At 40.6% G+C, this 19,191-nt stretch overlaps 1 pseudogene; it reads left to right on the forward strand.

Annotated features, from left to right (window-relative positions):
* The first annotated feature begins 16,146 nt into the window (after nt 1-16,146).
* LOC133302180 (sugar transport protein 10-like) lies at nt 16,147-18,034 on the forward strand (annotated as a pseudogene).
* The last annotated feature ends 1,157 nt before the right edge of the window (nt 18,035-19,191 follow it).

The following is a 19,191-nucleotide window of genomic DNA, read 5'->3' on the forward strand; positions in this document are numbered from 1 at the left end:
GAGAGGAAGAAAATGTTTCATGGCAATTAAAATCGACTTGGAAAAGGCTTATGATATGTTAAATTGGGAGTTTGTTCGTAAAGTTTTGGATGAAATTCAAATCCCACACTGGTTCACAAATATTATCATGAATTGTATCAACTCTGATAAGGTCTCAGTGCTTTGGAATGGAGCCATTGCAGGTGACTTCCTTCCTGCAAGAGGAGTTCGTCAGGGTGATCCTTTATCTCCCTACATTTTTGTTTTAGCCATGGAAAAATTGTCTCATCTCATTCAAGATGCGGTTGACAATAAGAGATGGAAGCCAATCTCCGTGGGATCAAAAGGTCCTAAGATAGCCCATATGATGTTTGCTGATGATTTGATGCTGTTTGCAGAAGCTTCTCTAGATCAAATCAAAGTTATAGTGGATTGCTTGGAGACTTTTAGTTCAATGTCTGGCCTAAAGATTAGTATTCCGAAATCTAGTATTTTTTTCTCAAAAAATACAGATGCTCACATTGCAGATGATATCACAAATGTGTGTGGCTTCAAGCAAACTCACAATATAGGGAGATATCTTGGGTCCATGATGAAACATGGTCGAGTAACCAAAGACCATTATGATGATGTTGTTGCAAGAATTAGGCACAAGTTATCTGGTTGGAGTAACCAGGTCTTATCTTTTGCCGGTCGAATTACACTTTCCAACTCCGTTATTTCAGCAACTCCTATATTTCAAATGCAACACAGTCTGCTTCCTGTAGCCATTTGTGATGAAATAGAGAAGTTGCAGCGTGCCTTTATTTGGGGTGATAAAAATGGTCAAAGGAGATCTCATCTGGTTGCATGGGATAATATTTGCAAGCCTAAGAGCATGGGTGGCTTAGGGGTGATTAACCTTCGTGTCCAAAATATGGCTTTCTTTCACAAGCTTGCATGGACGATACTTACTTCGCCCGATTCATTGTGGGTTCGAGTTGTAACAAGTAAATATAAGAGAGGTTTGGATCTTCAGAGGGAAGTAAATCATAAAGCATATGACTCATACTTCTGGAAAAATCTGTGTAGTGTTTGGCCATCTTTTCTTCAAGCAATGCAATGGGAGATTGGAGACGGTAATGATGCATTATTTTGGACAGACAATTGGTTGGGTTTAACTAAGTGTCTTGCCTCTCTGGCTACTCGTACTCCAACTGGTTTGGAGTTGAATCTCCCTGTTAGTGCCTTCGTGAACAACAATACTGGTCAATGGAACTTTCCCTATATTCGTCAATATCTTAATGATCAAGCTGTTGCAAGGATCCAAGCTGCTCTCATTCCTAGCGCATCGGATGGAAATGACCGCATTATTTGGAGAAATCAAAAGGTTGGCTGCTCTTTAGTTAAAACCGCGTATTATAACATGCTTGGTTTCCCTCTCATGCTGTTGAAAAATTCTTGGACTACCATATGGAAATGGCATGGGCCTCAACGTGTTAAATCTTGTATGTGGATCATAATGCATGGCCTCCTTCTTACTAAAGACCGCACATCTAGATGGAGTGGGGAATCTGGTCATTGTAAAATGTGTCCTGGTGAGTTGGAAACAAATCTCCATGTTCTAAGAGATTGTAAGCATGCTAGAAGTGTTTGGAATTCTATGGTTTCAGCTAATCGGCAAAGCTTATTCTACAGCTTGGATCTTAGAGATTGGGTTGAAAATAATATCTCAAAAGCTTGGAATCAAAGTAGTTCAGATGATTGGCGTGATGTCTTTTTTATCTCTTGTTGGTTCATTTGGGGATGGAGGAACAAAAGTATCCATGATACTAACTTCAAGCATCCAACCCATGGAACGCACATAATTGCTATGTATATAGAGGAAGTTCGTAACTGCATGGGTAGGAAGGCTATGGCTACTACTACCATTCATCCAACTCGTATGAGTTTATGGAAACCTCCAAGGCTAAATTGAGTGAAGATTAATATTGATGGGGCAGTTGAAAGGAATACTGAGGTGGCTGCTTGTGGTGGGATTATCAGATCTGATGATGGCTCTTGGTTGGGAGGCTTTGAGTATCATATTGGTGCTTGCACTCCTTTAATGGCGGAGCTTTGGGGAACTCTAAAAGGTCTGGAATTGGTTTGGCAACTGGGATTTAAGAAGGTGGAACTAGAAGGAGATGCTTCTGAAGTATTCTCTTTGCTTGCTGATTGCAATGCAGCTTGTCAGCCTCGTATAGTTGCTAAGATACAAGCACTCATCGGTCAGGATTGGGAGGTAACGCTTTCTCATATTCCAAGAGAAGCTAATTCCTGTGCTGATTGGTTAGCCAAGTCTGCTCTTCACAAAGATACTGGATTCTGGAGTCATAGAGTTATGTCGTTTCACCTTGCTCAGTTATTTGATCACGATCTTCAGGGAATCTCCTCTTGTAGGGATATAGACCCTGGATAGTTATTTTTTGTTTCTGGTTGTTTGTTTGTTTTTGTTTGGGGCTTCGCCCCTTAATGTTATCAAAAAAAAAAAAAAAATAGTCAACTAAGCTTCGGCTTCCTGCCGCTAGAGGCATCCGCCCCCAAGTTACCTGAACCTGAAATAAGCATCCCCAAACATGGGGTGAGATCTCTAAACAAAAAATCTCAGTAAGACAAGGGGTCCTCAAGGATCTTCCACCCCAAGCTCACTTACATGTGTAATATAAGTTCCAAAAGCAGTTACACAGTATAAGTTCCAAAATAGTGCAATGCAGCATATAATAATGTCATGTGTGTTATAACAATTCTACTGATCAGAGAAGTCCAGAAATACGTCTATTACCCACACAGTACCAGCCCATGCTGTACCCGCCCCCAGTACCACCCCATGGCTTCCTGGCTAGCGAAACACCACATACATATCATAAGCATATTGCACTTAACAGCTCCATAGCATTTCAACAAAACAGTACATGAAAACACATCATGCATATAAACCATCCCCCCATGGGACATGGTGGAACATACAATGGCTAAACCGAGGACACGAAAGCTTACCTTGTAAGCTAACTATCCAATGCCAAGAGTCCACACTAGCTCAAAGTCCACACACAACAAAATCACAATCTGTTTGGACCAACAATAATATCAATATTCATACTCAACAAGCATACGATATAAAGACAACACCTTTCCTTTGCGTTTCAAGTCTTAAGGCTTCTCACAAAGCCACGAGCTCTTAATCCCTTGATTCTGGCTTAACTTAATCATTACAGAAGTTCAACTTCCACAATCTTGGGTCCACAAACCCATAACTCAGTTCTGTATGAACAGTACTGTTACTATTCACGCAAACTCAGAATATCCGGATATTTGTCGGGGCAATATCTGTAACGCCCGGCCGCTTCAAGAATCAATGACTATCCCCACATACTAACACAAGACTTTTCAGTGTGCTTTTTTTCTCACTCGCACACTTCCCGGGAAAACTTCCCAAGAGGTCACCCATCCCAGTATTGCTCCAAGTCAAGCACGCTTAACTATGTAGTTCTTCCGTTCCGGGCTACCGAAAAGAAGATGCATCTTGTTAGCATAGGTAGTACCAATTATTTCTTATAAGCTATCCCAAATTGTGCAGTCTCATACTGCACAGTCTTTGGAATCCCTCTCTTTCGGGTGTCGATTCGATTCATTCATGCATGTAACCCCCTGCTGGAAGCCTGTCAGGAGCCGCTCCTTGTCCGTGCCTCTTTGCACTGGTGATCACTCCCCGCCCTTGTCAGCTGTAAGAACCCGCGCCGTTAATTAAGGGACTTAATTAATTAATTATGTGAAATTAGGAAATAATTCCATAATTGACCCTAATAATTATTATGAGGCTTTAATAATTATAATTAGTGAGTAAGAATGCTGAAAGTCGCTTTTCGGAAGAAAAGTGCAGATACCGGTTCTGCTAGTCGGTATAAATGCGTACCGAAAAAGTATTCTGGAAAATTATAATAAGTGCATGATAATTACTAGAATAATATGTAGGACTTGTAAAACGAGTTTCAAGTCCAAATGATGAGAACTGGTGCCGAAAAATGGTACTGGCTATGAAAAGCGCGTACCGGAAAGGTGCTCCGAAAAATAAAATAAAAATATGATAATTCTTGTAAAATTGAGTAGGTTTAGATTCCAAAGTTTGAGATTAAAATGATAAGCGTAGCTATTTATGCTAATACTGCGCGTTAAATGCTTAAGTGGCTATATATACACTCATTAAGTGGGCACAAAACCCTAGAACCTCATTCCTACGTGAACACCTTTGGGGGATGATCAGCTTACACTATTCCATTGCTGACTTGGTGCTTCTTTGGCTTGTGTTCACCATTCCTTCATGAGAAACCACCAAATGATCATCTTTTCTCTTGATTCTTCCTTGTAAACACCTTGTGGTTGTGTTGGGGTTGTGTGAGAGGCTTGGTTTCTGAGTTGGTGGGTTGTTTTTGGGTGCTTTTGGTGCTGACTTTGGAGGTTGGGGTTGTTGAGCCATTGTAGTGGCATTTTGAGCTCCAAGGAGCTTCCTTTGTGAAGAAAGGGCCAAGCTTTGTTGACATTTTCGTTTTGTGTTCAAGTCAGAATCTTTGAACCTTGTTGGAGAGCTCCAAGAGCCTTCCTTGTGGCTGAGTTTGAACCTCTATTGGTATACCTTGAACTTTCCTTTGAATTTTCATGAAAATGGCTTGTTTATGTTATGAAATGAGTTAACTTTAATCATTCAAGCTTAAGGTTGTTAATCTAAGTCTAAAATGTGGTATTGAACTTCTGTTTTGGGTCAAAACCGGACCTTGGGTCATGGGGTGACAATTTGGCTTCGGATTATGCAGAAATTTTTTTGCATAATGCTGTTCTGCCCGCGTGGTAATCGATTACTTTTGATTGGTAATCGGTTACCATGTGTGGTAATCGATTACCTTGCTGGTGGTGATCGATTACCATGTACAGTAATCGATTACCAGTACTTGGTAGTCGATTACCACCTGTGAAAATGACCAGAAACTTGTTTTGTGCAAATGTGTCAGCAACGACCTAGTTTAGTAAAATTAAGATATCTCGAGCTACAGAGCTCCAAATTGAGTGAGGTTTGGACCTATGTGAAGCTAACACATAGGAATACAACTCTATAAAATTTAGTAGCCATTGGATCAGTGGTTTGATCTAAGTGTCTATTTTAAGTCGCGTTTTGGTTGCTGAAAATTCCGTTTGCAGCAGTCACCTTGCGTAAATCATAACCGGAGTTATACAACTCCGATTAAGACATAAAGTATATCGTTGGAAACCTCAAGATGTCTAGTTTATCATGGTAGAATATTAGAATATGAATATTGATATAATTTTTGGTCTAAAATGGATTGTGATTGTGCTGTTTGTGGACCTCGAGCTAGTGTGGACCTTGGTTTGGGTTTTTAGCTTGCGAGGTAAGCTTTCGTGTCCTCGGTTTAGCCATTGTTGGTTCCACCATTTCCCACGGGGGGATGGTTATATGCATGATGTGTTTTCATGTACTATTTTATTGAAATGCTATGGAGCTGTTAAGTGCAATTGCTGTATGATATTTATGTGGTGTTTGCCTTAAAAGGAAACCATGGGGTGGCCCTTTGGGGGTGGGTACAACATGGGCTTATACAGCATGGGCTGGTACTGTGTGGGTAATAGACGTATTCCTGCATTTCTCTGATCAGTAGAATAGTTATAACCCACATGACATGATTATCTGCTGCATTGCACTATTTTAGAAATTATATTGTTAAATTGCTTTTGAACTTATATTGCACATGTAAATGAGCTTGGGGTGGAAGATTCTTGAGGACCCTTTGTCTTACTGAGATTTCTGTTAGAGATCTCACCCCATGTTTGGGGCGTTTATTTCAGGTTCAGGTAATGTCGAGACCTCAGGCGGCAGGAGGCCGGAGCTGAGTTAGATATTGCTGTTATATTATGCTGACTTGTTGGATGCTGGTTATGTATGCTGCTTTATGCTTTTAGCTTCAGTTTATGATTGTATATCATCTTGTTGAGACGCTGTTGATTTGGTGAGCATGGGGATTGTCCATGACACATAGTCTTGTTTATGTCTTGTTTTATTTGGAGTTGTAATAATGTATAAGGAATATGGTCCAGACTACGAGTTGTAGATCCGTGATTTTAGATACACACTTTATTTATTTATTGAGGTATATCAGTAGATGTCTTATTGCAATTTACATACAGGCGATGTTTTTATGAAATTGATTAAGTAATCAACTTGACTAAGTATATGACGTCATAATTGGAAAAGAAAAAGATATTTCGCAATTTTTTAATTAAGCGCAGCTTAAAACGATGATATGTTAACAAACCGGGTATACACAGGGTGTTACATCAGCGCTCGAGATGTTACATGCCCACCAGCTTCCGCCTGGTTCGTCCTCGAACCACACCGTATTGGATGAGAGGCCCTGCTCTCAAGGCCTTCCTAGACTGCAACAATGAAATATATGGCGAGGAACTAGCTGTGGAATCACACAGAGACATCACCACACGCTTTGCACAGCAATCAATCAGTGCACAGTTTCTAGACAACCGATCCATGCCCAGAATAATCTCCAAGTTGGCCATCGACAATCCTATCAGATCCACCGAGAACTCACGGGTACGGCCATCCCACTGAAACGCTACATCGCGATGTACAGTGGTAGAATCACATATTTCTCCGGTGGCGGTAGTCACCCGCAACGGTAGAGAAAACACAGACATGGGCAACTCAAGCCCCAAAGCAATCGGGGTAGCAACAAACGAATGCGTAGCCCCGAAGTTAAACAATGCATCAACAACAATACCACCAATAGATACAGTATCTCTAACAAGGTTCAGAGCGCGGTCCGACTGCTGCCTATCCAAGGTGTACACACGCTCAACAGAAGGTGGCACCGCAGGTGCCGAAGTAGAAGCCATCGGAACCATCTGCAAAGAAACTGCCTGAACAGCTGCAGCTCTCGCCGTCGATGATGGACAGTCTCTAGAGAAGTGGCCCTCCTTGCCACACTGGAAACAGATCAGCTGACCTGAAGCACAATGACCAGCATGCTCCTTTTCGCACTCCGCACATCTCGGAGTGGAAGGAGGCCTAGCAAAACTCTCCTGTTGTGAAGTAGTCCTCTTGAACTGACCAGGCGTCTGCCTAGTCACCAACTGTTTACCTTTGCCCTTCCTAGCAAACTTCCTGTCCTTCCAAGATGTAGGAGCAGGAGTGGAACTAACAGTCCCCTTGGTCTCGTCGACCTTGGCCCTCTTGGCCTTGCTCGCTATGCAGACATCCTCAATGTCCTTACACTGCTGAACCAGTGTACCAAAATCCCTCGAAGCAGCTCCAGCAATATGCTCAACAATCATCTCACTAAGTCCTCTGCGGAACGTAGCAGCCAGAAACATCGGTGTAAGAGGAACCATCCAGTAGTGCGCAAACTACACAAGCTCATTAAACTTGGCCAGGTACTCGTCAAAGAACATTAAACCCTGAACCAATCCATCAAACTCTCCCTGCTTCCTCTCCTGCGCATCGTAGGGAAAGTATCTGCCCAAAAAGCATTCCTCGAAGAATGGCCACGTCAGAACAAGACCCTGCATCTCAAAAGCACGAGAGGTGTTTGTCCACCGCGCATGGGCATCGCCCTCCAGCATGTAAGTCAAGAACATCAGCTTCTGTGGGTCTGTACACTGCATGACCCAAAATATCTTGTCCAGCGATTCCAGCCATCTCGCCGCAACAATAGGATCCAAAGACCCTTCAAACACAGATGGCTTATGCTTCCTGAAAGCATTCAGCCGGCAATCTATCACATCACGATCCTCAGCAGGCTCTACAAGAGTCTCCCTCGTCTCAGCGATATGAGCAGCACTGCCAATGTGACTAAGGTTTTCATCCTGAACACTAGGTGGCGGTGGCGGCGGCGGTGGCGGTGGAAACTGGCCTACAGCAGGACCAACCCTCATCTCCTCCAACATGACTCTCATCATCGTCATGTTCGCCATCCTGTTTGCCTCGAGGACATCCTCAGTGGTCCTCCAGTTCGCTTCACGAACCTCTTCTGCGGCTATCCGGTTCGCCTCGCGAACAATGTCCATCATTGCCGCGTTGGCCAATCTAGTGGCCTCCTGATCGGCTAACCTAGCCGCCTGCATCTCAGCCAATGCAGTCAGGATAGGATCGGGTTGATCCTCAGAAGTCTCTCGTGTTCTCCCGGACCTTACCATGACTCTGCACAAGTTACACAAATTATGAGTTGATCAGGCCCACGCAATGTGATTACGCATGCATTATCATAATAAAATTCGACGGAGTAAACACACAAGACAGACGCAACCAAACATCCTAGCTATTGCAATATATACAGGCTTTTCCCTCGAACCATTGCTCTGATACCATAAATGTAACGCCCGGCCGCTTCAAGAATCAATGACTATCCCCACATACTAACATGAGACTTTTCAGTGTGCTTTTTTTCTCACTCGCACACTTCTCGGGAAAACTTCCCAGGAGGTCACCCATCCCAGAATTGCTCCAAGTCAAGCACGCTTAACTATGGAGTTCTTCCGTTCCGGGCTACCGAAAAGAAGATGTATCTTGTTAGCATAGGTAGTACCAATTATTTCTTACAAGCGATCCCAAACTGTGCAGTCTCATACTGCACAGTGTTTGGAATCTCTCTCCTTCGGGTGTCGATTCGATTCATTCATAAATGTAACCCCCTTCTGGAAGCCTGTCAGGAGCCGCTCCTTGTCCGTGCCTCTTTGCACCGGCGATCACTCCCCGCCCTCGTCAGCGCTCGGGATGTTACATGCCCACCAGCTTTCGCCTGGTTCGTCCTCGAACCACACCGTACTGGATGAGAGGCCCTGCTCTCAAGGCCTTCCTAGCCTGCAGCAATGAAATATATGGCGAGGAACTAGCTGGGGAATCACACGGAGACATCACCACACGCTTTGTACAACAATCAATCAGTGCACAGTTTCTAGACAACCAATCCATGCCCAGAATAATCTCCAAGTTGGCCATCAACAATCCTATCAGATCCACCGAGAACTCTCGGCCATCCCACTGAAACGCTACATCGTGATGTACAGTGGTAGAATCACATATTTCTCCAGTGGCGGTAGTTACCCGCAACGGTGGAGAAAGCACAGACATGGGAAACTCAAGCCCCAAAGCAATCGGGGTAGCAACAAACGAATGCGTAGCCCCGGAGTCAAACAATGCATCAACAACAATACCACCAATAGACACAGTACCTCTAACAAAGTTCGGAGCGCGGTCCGACTATTGCCTATCCAAGGTGTACACACGCCCAACAGAAGGTGGCACCGCAGGTGCCGAAGTAGAAGCCATCGGAACCATCTGCAAAGGAACTTCCTGAACAGCTACAGCTCTCGCCGTCGACGACAGACAGTCTCTAGAGAAGTGGCCCTCCTTGCCACACTGGAAACAGATCAGCTGACCTGAAGCACAACGACCAACATGCTCCTTTCCGCACCCCGCACATCTCAGAGTGGAAGGAGGCCTAGCAAAACTTCCATGCTGTGAAGCAGTCCTCTTGAACTGATCAGGCGCCTGCCTAGTCGCCAACTGTTTACCTTTGCCCTTCCCAGCAAACTTCCTGTCCTTCCAAGAAGTAGGAGCAGGAGTGGAACTAACAGTCCCCTTGGTCTCGTCAACCTTGGCCCTATTGGCCTTGCTCGCTATGCAGACATCCTCAATGTCCTTACACTGCTGAACCAGTGTACCAAAATCCCTCGAAGCAGCTCCAGCAATATGCTCAGCAATCACCTCACTAAGTCCTCTGCGGAACTTAGCAGCCAGAAATATCGGAGTAGGAGGAACCATCCGGAAGTGCGCAAACTTCACAAGCTCATTAAACTTGGCCAGGTACTCGTCAACAGACATCGAGCCCTGAACCAATCTATTAAACTCCCCCTGCTTCCTCTCTTGCGCATCATAGGGAAAGTATCTGCCCAAAAAGCATTCCTCGAAGAATGGCAACGTCAAAACACGACCCTGCATCTCAAAAGCACGAGAGGTGTTCATCCATCACTCATGGGCATCGCCCTCCAGCATGTAAGTCGAGAACATCAGCTTCTATGGGTCTGTACACTGTATGACCCGAAATATCTTGTCCAGTGATTCCAGCCATCTCTCCGTAGCAATAGGATCCAAAGACCCTTCAAACACAGGTGGCTTATGCTTTCTGAAAGCATTCAGCCGGCGATCTATCACATCACGATCCTCAGCAGGCTCTACAAGAGTCTCTCTCGTCTCAGCGACATGAGCAGCACTGCCAATGTGACTCAGGCTCTCATCCTGAACACTAGGTGGAGGCGGCAGCGGCGGCGGCGGCGGTAACTGGCCTACAGCAGGACCAGCCCTCATCTCCTCCAACATGACTCTCATCATCGTCATGTTTGCCATCCTATTCGCCTCGAGGACATCCTCAGTGGTCCTCCGGTTCGCTTCACGAACCTCTTCTGCGGCTATCCGGTTCGCCTCGTGAACAGCGTCCATCATTGCCGCGTTGGCCAATTTAGTGGCCTCCTGATCGGGTAACCTAGCCGCCTGCATCTCAGCCAATGCAGTCAGGATAGGATCGGGTTGATCCTCAGAAGTCTCTCGTGTTCTCCCGTGCCTTACCATGACTCTGCACAAGTTACACAAATAATGAGTTGATAAGGCCCACGCAATGTGATTACGCATGCATTATCATAATAAAATTCGACGGAGTACACACACAAGACAGACGCAACCAAACATCCTAGCTATTGCAATACATACATGCTTTTCCATCGAACCATTGCTCTGATACCATAAATGTAACACCCCGTATATATTCGGTAATGTTATCATACTATCATATTAAGCTGCGCTTAATTAAAAATGCGAAATATATTTTTCTTTTCAATTATGAAGTCATTATCATTACCAACTTGCTTATTAATCAATTAATAAAGCATCGCCTGTATGCAATTGTAATAAAACAGTTAACTGAAATACCTCATTAATTAAAGTAACATAATGTATGTCTCTAGTCACAGAACTACAACACGTAGTCCGGACCAACTATCACTTTATACAACTCAACTCAAAAGTACTAACAACATAGTGGCATGGACAACTCCCATGCTCACCCAAATAAGGCAACAAAGCCCAACATAAGTCTCAACATCAACAACAGAATAATACTACGGAAAACATAAACAGCATCCAGTCCAGTCATGCTAGCAAATAATCAGTAATATCATCAACTAAGCTCTGGCCTCCTGCCGCCAGAGGCATCAGTCACCATACTACCTGAACCTGAAATAAGCATTCCCCAAACGTGGGGTGAGATCTCTAAACAAGAAATCTCAGTAAGGCAAGGGGTCCTCAAGGATCTTCCACCCCCAAGCTCACTTACATGTGCAATATAAGTTCAAAAGCAGTTTATCATCATCAGTTCTAAAATAGTGCAATGCAGCAGATAATCATGTCATGTGTCAATACTATTCTACTGATCAGAGAAATGCAGGAATACGTCTATTACCCACACAATATGCAAGACGCTACTTGCACCCACCCACGGACTCACCATCTTGTATGACGCCACATACTCAGGCTTACCGACTAAGTGGAAACAACACATACATATTATAAGCCATTGCACATATCAGCTAAAAAACATTTCAAAATATCCAAAGCATGTAACACGGCATGCATATAACCAGACCCCCGTGGAACCACAACATGGCTAAACCAAGGACACGAAAGCTTACCTTGCAAGCTAACACCCAAAGCCAAGAGTCCACAGCTCAAGTCCAACACACAACGGATCACAATTTGATATGGACCAATAATACATCAACAATCATACTCTACAAGTATACAACATAAAGACAACGCCTTTCTTACGTTTTACGTCTTAAGGCTTCCCACAAAGCCATAAGCCCTTAATCCATTGATTCTGACTTGCATTAATTAATTACAGAAGTTCAACTTCCTCAAACTAGGGTCCACAAATCCATAGATCAGTTCTGGATGAACAGTACGCTACTGTTCCTCGCAAACCCAGAATATCCGGATATTCCTCGGGAGCATATCCGGATATCCAATATATGGATATTTCTCTTGCAATATCCGGATATCCAGATCCCCATATCCAGATATCCAATATTCGGATATTTTACGAGCAGATATCCGGATATTTCGCGACAGAATGCAGTTTCTGCATTTCGCGAAGATATCTTTCCAAGGTTCCGTTTTTAACACTTAAATACATTAAAGCATGCATTTTTATACCCTCATAGGTTTAGATACCAGTTGGTTACTTGCTTAACTCATTAACATGCAAAGTTATCACCTTTAACCCATAAAAACCCATGATCAAGGTTGTACAACTCACCAAGGTTCAAAACAGAGGCAAAAGGGCTGCTCTTGGAGCTCACAACTAGCTCCCAAGGTTCAGACTTGAACACCAAACGAAAATGCCTTCACAAAGGTTGGTTCTTTCACACCAAAGGTCACCACTTGGACCTCAAAATGCCATGACCATGGCTAAACTACACCAACTCCTAAAGTCAGCACCCAAAGGCCCTCAAGACAGCCCGCCAACTCAGAAATGGAGCTCACAACACACTCACCCAAGTATTTCCCACTCACCCAAGGTGTTTTGGAGAAGAAACCAAGGAGAAAGGAAGCTCCTTGGCTCACAACAATGGAGGAGAAGGTGGCAAGATGGTGGCTGACTCAAGACTCAGCAAAACTCACGTAGGAGGCAGCAATTTATGACCTAGGATCATGTGCACTAAGCTTATATAGTCACTAAACCAATTAACACACAATATTAAATTTAATTGCTACACTTAGCATTTTAATCCCAAATTCAGGATTCTTAACCTACTCAATTTTATAAGAATTATCATATTTTTCTTATATTTTTCCGAGCACCTTTCCGATACGCGCTTTTTATAGCCAGTACCAGTTTCTGGCACCAGTTCTTATTATTTTGACTTGAAACTCGTTTTACAAGTCCTAAATGTTTTTCTAGTAATTATCATACACTTATTATAATTTTCCGGAATACTTTTTCGGTACGCATTTATACCGACTAGCAGAACCGGTATCTGCACTTTTCTTCCGAAAAGCGACTTTCAGCATTCTTAATCACTTAGTATAATTATTAAAGCCTCATAATAATTACTAGGGTCAATTATGAAATTATTTCCTAATTTCACATAATTAATTAATTAACTTCCTTAATTAACGGTGCAGGTTCTTACAATATCCGGATATCTCATATCCGGATATCCATATCGGATATCTCAAGACCCCATATCCAGATATCAATATCCAGATATCATATCCAGATATTTCACGACAGAATGCAGTTTTGCATTTCGCGAGATATCCTTCCTAAAGGTGGTTCATTTAACGCTTCCAGGAGCTTAAACATGCATATTAAGGTAGGTTTAACCTTACCCAACCTTAAGTTATGATCTTTAGCTTGTTACATGCATCAAGATTTCATTTTTAACCATTAAACTCAAGAACAAGGGTGATGATCATACCACAAGCTCAAAACAGAGGTGGATGATGCTCTTGGAGCTCTCCACACTGCCTCTACAGTTCTGACTTTCAAGGCACACGAAAATACCACTCAAGTAAGGATCTTTCTTCACAAAGTTTGTTTCTTGGAGCTCAAAGTGCCATCACCAAAGGCTCTCACCACTCAACCAGAAAGTCAAGCACCCAAAACTCAAACAAAACAGATACCAACCCAGAAACAAAGCCTTCCACACACTCCCAAAGGTATCCCTCACTCACACAAGGTGTTTAGGAGAAGATTTCATGAAGGATGAAGGCCCCAAGGCTCACTCAAGGAAAGGAAGAAGCAATGGAAGCGTTTTTTCTGGTCAGCCACCAAGGAAACTCACGTAGCATCAAGGTATAGCCTAGGGTTCTGTGCATAATTTGTATATATAACCCACTTAAGTCTTAATCGCACTGTATTAGCGCTAAATGTTAAGATTAGCATTTTAATCCCAAACTTAGGATTCTGAACCTACTCATTTTTCTAAGATTTGTCATATTTTTATTTTATTTTTCGCAGCACCTTTCCAGTACGGGCTTTTCCATAGCCAGTATCAGTTCTGGCACCAGTTCTCATTATTTTAAATTGAAACTTGTTTTACAAGTCCTATATATTATTCTAGTGACATATACACACTTTTCATAATTTTCCGGGATACTTCATCGGTACGCATTTATACCGAGTAGCAGAACCGGTATCTGCACTTTTCGTCAGAAAAGCGACTTCCAGCATTATTACTCACTTACCATAATTAGTTAAGCCTCATGATAATTATTAGGGTCAATTATGGAATTATTTCCTAATTTCTCATAATTAATTAATTAACTTCCTTAATTAACGGTGCAGGTTCTTACATCTATCCCTAGAGTCAAATGAAACTAATGATGAATTTATCTTGCCCGATGCATGTATCAACATCCCTATTACCATACACAAGTCCTAAATCAATCTATAAGATCAATAACTTATAGAAAACACGGAGAAAAGATAAATTCATTCAATATAAAAAGGAAAGATTGCTTAAAAATTATTAAAAAACATAAAGACTTGATTGTGTTCTATCTAGCCCTAACTACAAAGAAAACTAGCCTAACACATTAGAAACAATAACACAAGAAAAGGTAAAGGCTTCCTTAAACTCCATTGATGTGATGACACAGTGAATCTTCATGGTTTCCAGCGCAATCTTACCGAGCTACAACGCGCAAATGGGTGCAACAACTTGCTAAAACAACATCAAGTTACGTAATTTGCGTGTTAAACGCCCTTGGAGGTAGAGAAATTTTCACGTACTAACGCGTTAAAGCGAGCTAGAGCATGTTTTAACGCGCGCTGGTAGAAAGAATTAGCTTGTTCACGTGTTTAGCGTGTTAAAAGTTCTCATTGATAGCAAGCACATTGTTTTCGTATTTTGGATATAACTTGAGCTATATTTGTCTGATTGATATGATTTTGGTCTCATTGAAAAAAAAGATCTACATCTACTGTGTTGAACACAAAGATCAAAATCTATCATCTTTGATACGAAAAATTGGCCAAAAAACAGCTTTAGGGAGATTTGCACTAAATCATTGCTTATCATTTATTGTTTTAAATCCTTTTAGCTTTACCATTGTTCCAACTCAACTCAACTCAATTGTCCTACAAAACAAGCAAGAATAATTCACATGAGACGATAATTCAAAGTTAATATTTTTCAGCCAAATAACTCTAAGTTTTCATGCTTTTGACTTGATATAAGAGTGCTTATTTTAGTCCTTCAAAACATGATAAACTATGAATTTATCATATAACTTCACAATAATAAAAATTTGTGTGATATCATTATAATAATTTAAATTTCTTTACAAAATTGGTAAATTATTTATACCTTTTTATAACTAATTAAACCTTTTAATATATACAAGATATTGTACAGTTTCAAATTAATTTTTCATATTAAATTGTTAAAAGTATAAAAAAATATAATCCGCAAAAAAGTTTAACTTTTTGTTCAATTTTTTGGTTAACTTTTGTTTAAATTAATAATGAAATTCAGATTACCAAAAAATTAAAATAAACAATGAAATTCTAGAATTTAGATATTGGTTTGGTTCTGGAATTTTGGTTCAGATCTGTTTCATATTCGTTAAGTAAAAATCCAAAATATTTACCAAAAAAAATAAAAAAAATCCAAATAGTGTCTAACTTTTTATGAAGTATTTATTAACATCCCATTAATAAACAAATCCTTTAAGATAATCACTAAATAAAGTAATCATTATTAGATAATGTTCAGAAAATCTTATCCTTTAAATAACAAGATATAATACTCAAAACGAAATCTAGATGTTATCCGAAAGTCCTTATGACAGTACAATATTGACAACAAACCCAAAGAAACAATACTCTAAAGTTAGGGTATCACTAAATGGAATGACAGCAGAATACTATTGCAAACTCCGATTTTTAAGATATTATCACTAACAACTACGTACACTATATAATGCAAATCCTTGTTCAGGTCTAAACATCCTTTTAGAAGAGAAAAAAAAGGGGTCAATATAATACATAGATACTATTTGTTAGAAAAATGGCGGGTGGAGCTTTTGTTGCTTCTGGAGATGGACGGCAATACGAGGGAAATGTGACAGCATTCGTGTTGGTGACATGTTTTGTTGCGGCCATGGGAGGTCTTCTGTTTGGTTATGATCTTGGCATTACAGGAGGAGTTACTTCCATGGAACCATTCTTAATAAAGTTCTTTCCATCTGTTTATAAACAAATGATGAAAGATGAAACACAACACGAGAGTGAATATTGCAAATTTGACAACCAACTCCTTATATTGTTCACCTCTTCCTTATACCTTGCAGCTTTGGTTGCTTCTTTCTTTGCATCCACAACCACTAGATTGATTGGCCGCAAGCCTTCCATGTTCATTGGTGGCTTGTTTTTTCTTGTTGGTGCACTTTTGAATGGATTCGCTGTCAACATTGAAATGCTCATCATTGGTCGTTTGTTGCTCGGCTTCAGTGTCAGATACTGTAATCAAGTAAGAATTAATTAGTATTGATTTTCTCATGTTACATATATGCTTTTTTAAGATTTAATGTTCGAGAACATATATAGAAATTGTTACTAATTAATTATATATTATCTTTTACACAATGAATGACAGTCTGTACCAGTGTATTTATCTGAACTGGCTCCAGCAAAGATTAGAGGAGCACTTAACATGGGATTTCAAATGATGATCACAATCGGCATTCTGGTTGCAAATCTCATCAACTATGCGACTGCTAAGCATGAAAATGGATGGAGAATTTCTTTGGGTGTTGGAGCTGTTCCAGCAATCATGTTGTGTGTAGGATCTATTTTCTTAGGTGACACACCAAATTCAATGATTGAAAGAGGCCAACAAGAAATCGCTAAGGCAATGTTGAGAAAGATACGTGGCACTGATAACATTGACGAAGAGTACCAAGATCTCATTGATGCTAGTGAGGCAGCAAAGAGGGTTGAACACCCATGGAAGAACATTGCAGAGAGAAAATATAGGCCTCAACTCACATTTTGCTCTTTCATTCCATTTTTCCAGTAACTCACTGGCATCAATGTCATTATGTTTTACGCACCTGTCCTTTTCAAGACTCTTGGCTTTGGTAATGATGCTTCCCTTATGTCTGCGGTTATCCCCGGTGGTGTTAACGTGCTTGCCACATTCGTTTCCATCTTTACTATGGACAAGTTTGGAAGAAGGATTTTGTTCCTTGAAGGTGGATCCTAAATGCTTATTTGTCAGGTAAAAACCAGAACCACCTATATAAATCGTTTAAAATTTCACAATAATCATATATATTTATGTACAATGATGCATGATAAGTTAGTCAATGTTATACTAAATCTTAATTATTGATCCCATTTATTTCTAATGATTTTAATGATACAAATAGAATTAACTCTTAATATTTTGTGTATGAGCTAGCTTTGATTAATTTAAAAGTCATAATGTTTGGTTGTAGATTGCGGTGGGAGCGATGATTGCTTCAAAGTTTGGTGTGAGTGGTGAAGGGTCGTTTAGCAAAGGAGAAGCAAACCTTTTATTGTTTTTTATTTGTGCATATGTATCTGCATATGCATGGTCATGGGGTCCATTGGGTTGGTTGGTGCCAAGTGAAATATGTTCTCTTGAGGCTAGATCTGCAGGGCAAGCTACTAATGTTGCAGTGAACATGTTGTTCACCTTTGCCATTGCTCAAGCCTTTCTCTCAATGCTTTGCCACTTGAAGTTTGGCCTTTTCTTATTCTTTGCATGCTTTGTTGTTATCATGACACTCTTCATTTTCTTGCTCTTGCCTGAGACAAAGAACGTCCCAATTGAAGAAATGAATAGGGTGTGGAAATCACACTGGTTCTGGAGCAAATTCATTCCCGAAGATGCTGTCATTGGTGGTGGTAATCCCCAGGCAACTGCTTGAAGTTGATCAAGAAATGAGAATGAGAGAAAAATAAAATAAAAAAAGGAAAAATTAAAGAAAGTGTGTGAGACATTGAGCAAACTGTGTACCCTTTTAGGACCACTTGCCCAAAAATCATTCCCACCTCCCACTACTAGATAAAGGATAAAGGATTCCTTGTCCATCTCAAGGTTGTGTATGTCTTTGTGACATTTTATTTATTTTTTATTTTTTTAGTACAGATTGTTTGTTGTATTTCGAGTTCTTGGAAGTTACTATTAAGTACTTCAAAACTTCGGAATCTTCCGTTGTGGTATAAAGATTGTGAAAATTTCTTAGTAAAATCAAATTATCAAGATTTTAAATTATGAAGCAAAATCTCATTTCAGAATACCAACGTGGATGCAGTCGTGCTGTTCCGTTATAAGATTGGGATAAATTACAGTTTTTAATTTTGTTCTGGTTCAATTGTCGGATTTGAATTTGTGGATAGTCTCTTGATTCATAGAGGTTGGTTTTGTAAAATCATTCCACACGTTCCCAGCAATATTTGTCAATCAACCAAATATACAATCAGGGAATTTAAGTCAACATTATTAGAAATATTTTGGTTTATGAAATAACTTTTTATAACATTCTTTAAAAATTCATTTTCCCACATCACTTTCTCTATCCCCTGTCACCATCCCCTGCTTCCGACCAAAAGAAAATAAAATGAAAGTTGAGAAGTTTATCTACGTGAGGAGGGATCTTCCAACAGCTATCCTTATAAGACTGTACGATGGTTCCTCATCTACTTTTACAAAGAGTTGAATGAAACAAACTATATGGTCATATATATATATATATATATATATATATATATATATATATATATATATATATATATATTCATATTTTATTTTCATCATTTGACTATAATACTTATATTTTATTTTTATTTTTTGGTAAAGAAAAGTTTAAGTGAAGTTAGACCCCGGTATCCCACTAGGGTTAGAGAAAACCTTTCAATCTCTTTAAGGATTTCCGGGATGGATTATATATCACTCACCAATAAAATTCTCACATCGGCCATCGGGATTTGAACCCACGCCCTTATGGGATATGGACCAAACCCTTAGCCAATTGTGCCCATCTTTGTTGGTTGACTACAGTACTTCTAGGTTCACCTCAATTTT

The sequence above is a fragment of the Gastrolobium bilobum genome, unplaced genomic scaffold (assembly GCF_033153095.1).
Source record: "Gastrolobium bilobum isolate Gb01-03AN ecotype WA unplaced genomic scaffold, APGP_CSIRO_Gbil_v1 utg55787, whole genome shotgun sequence".
In the NCBI taxonomy this organism is placed as follows: domain Eukaryota; kingdom Viridiplantae; phylum Streptophyta; class Magnoliopsida; order Fabales; family Fabaceae; genus Gastrolobium; species Gastrolobium bilobum.